Here is a 2,741-nt window from a genome sequence, read left to right as displayed (position 1 = left end):
CTTCTATATTTTTTCTTATTTTTCATTATATTTTTTGGCTTCTCTTATTCCTTATTTTTGTTTTCTTTTTTGTCTTTTTTTCAAATGTGTTTTTTTAGTTTCGTGAACTTTCCTAAATTCACGTTTTTTTCTAAATTTTATTATTCCGTCTAATCCAAATTAATTTTGTAACTTTAGTATAATTTTAGTACAAAATTATACTAAAGCTGCAACAATTAATTAGAATTGAAGGGTGTAACATTCTTTCTAATTTACAAACTTCTTTAAATTTATGTGAACGTTTCTTGAATTATGATTTTTTTTCCAAAACCTGTGAACTTTTCCTCAAATCTGCGGTCTTTTTCCGAAATAAGAACTTATCTTAATTTTTGTGACCTCTCGTCAAATTACGAACTTTTTCCAAAGCCTGTGAACTTTTTTCAAATGCATGAATGTTTCCAAATCCATGAACTTTTTGTCAAAATCCGCATACTTTTTTTTCAAAATCCATGAACTTTTTTCCATTCATATGTTTTCAAAATCCATGATCTTTTTCAAAATTTCGATTTATTTAAAAAATGAGTTTTTTAAAAAAAATTTGGTCTTTAAAAAAATCAATTGTTCAAATTTTCTCAAGAAATTCACGGTCAACCAGTCCGTCTGGCAACCCATCAATGGTCCATCTATCAAAGCAGGCGTAACACCCAAGCTCGGGCGCGAGCGTTTAAGGCGCTTGTTAGCTTTTACTGTATGCGGTGCCCTGCGCTAGTTCCTGTATGGGCTGACTAACGTTTTTTTCTCACGCATTTTTCCGGTGCGAGTTTTCTCTGGCTAGACTGGTCTCATAGATCAATATTGCTTTTTCCTACGCACTTTGTCCTTACTCGTGGGTACCCAGGAATAACTTCATGGTCAGGAACCTATTCTGAATTTACTCCAAGCTGAGCATGCATAACTTCAGAGCTCTTTTTGAACGGGCTTTCGAAAAAGAAGAAATTCCTTATTGATATGAATAGTCCATCATCCCTATTAAGCCAGCCTATCACATACACCCCCACTCAGAGAAACCAACGTCCTCGACGGGGAACATGAACGTTCCCTCTTGGCATATACGTCTGTGCGAGCACTCTGGTACATGTGTCATGTTGTGTGCCACGATGGGTCACAAATGTCATGCACAACATGACCGCGCACCTGACCCGCAAACATCCGTGTAACCGCGAGGGTCAGCTCTGAGACCAACTTGTAATGCCCCAGATATACTCACCGGCTGTCGTTACTCCTTGTGGCCCAACCCAAGTCTCGGGGGCTACTACATTGACGATTCAATGCAAAAAAATCAATGTGCAATATGGTTTCCGAGGAGATTACGATCCTCAGATTGGTCAGCCGAACCCAACCTGGGTCTCAGAGGCTACTGCACACCGCGTTTCTATTCCTAAAGTATATATGCTACCGAGCAAGGAGTTGATCCTCAGGCCGATTTTGTGAATCGACATGAGTCTCATGGGCTACTGGGATCAACAGTTTCATTTTATCCTTCAGGTGCATCCCGGATTTTAGGCCGACATGCACCTTGAGGGCTACTGGCTATACATCTCGACAGTAAATAAATTACACCGATCAGAAATAAATTCCACAAAAAATCAATGGCGTACCACCTCGGAAGCAGCGCGGCATGAAGCTCTGATGCAAGTGACTGGCTCCCTAGCTAAGGGACCCGACATTAAGGTCAGCTGAACTCCTTAAACTTTTTCAAATCAAGGTGATCTATGACACCTCGGATGCAATTCAGCGCTGGAGCTCGGATGCAAGAGGACATCGCACACGGGAAACACTTCAAACCCGAGGTGTGGCGTAAAAATAACAAGGCATTAATAAAGGCCAAGAACTTAAAGGGCCTCCTCAGATGCCCGCTGTGTGAACTCTTCGGATTCACCTCGGCAATCCTCAAGATGGATGATACGCCCATTTTGCATCATGTTTTCCTACTGTTATTTATAGTGTTTCTAATCATTATAACACCTTGTGGAGAAACTCTAGTGCCTTTTATCTCTTAATATGCATGATTTACATGGAGAGGGAAATTGCCGATAACTGGAATTGTGGACCTAACAAAGCTATGTCACAGATACCTATTCTGCACATCTCCAAATGAGCTGAAATTTCATAGAGAATTATTTGGAATATATAATAATTATTGGAGAAAAGAAATACCAGAGGGGGCCACCCAGGTGACCACTAGGCATCAGGGCGTGCCTACCCCCCTAGCATGCCCTGGTGAGTAGTGGGGGCACTGGCCAGCATTCAATGCCCATCTTCTTGTATATAAGCCCATTTGCCCTAGAAAAAAATAAGGAGAGGACTTTCTGGACGGAATGCCACCGTCTCGAGGCTGAACTTGGGCAGGAGCACTTTTGCTCTCTGGCAGAGCGATTCCGCCGGGGATACTTCCCTCCGGGAGGGGATATCGATGACATCGTCATCACCAACAACCCTCTCATTATGGGAGGATCAATCTTCATCAACATCTTCACCAACACCATCTCATCTCAAACCCTAGTTCATCTCTTGTGTTCAATCTTTGTATCAAATCCTCAGATTGGTACCTGTGGGTGACTAGTAGTGTTGATTACATCTTGTAGTTGATGCTAGTTGGTTTATTTGGAGGAAAATTATATGTTCAGATCCATTATGCTATTTAATATCCCTACGATCTTGAACATGAATATTATTTGTAAGTAGTTGCTTTTGTTCTTGAG

Source organism: Triticum dicoccoides, chromosome 6A, assembly GCF_002162155.2.
Source record: "Triticum dicoccoides isolate Atlit2015 ecotype Zavitan chromosome 6A, WEW_v2.0, whole genome shotgun sequence".
Taxonomy (NCBI): Eukaryota; Viridiplantae; Streptophyta; class Magnoliopsida; order Poales; family Poaceae; genus Triticum; species Triticum dicoccoides.
The sequence above is the reverse complement of the archived record's forward strand: the minus strand, read 5'-3'. Positions refer to the sequence as shown.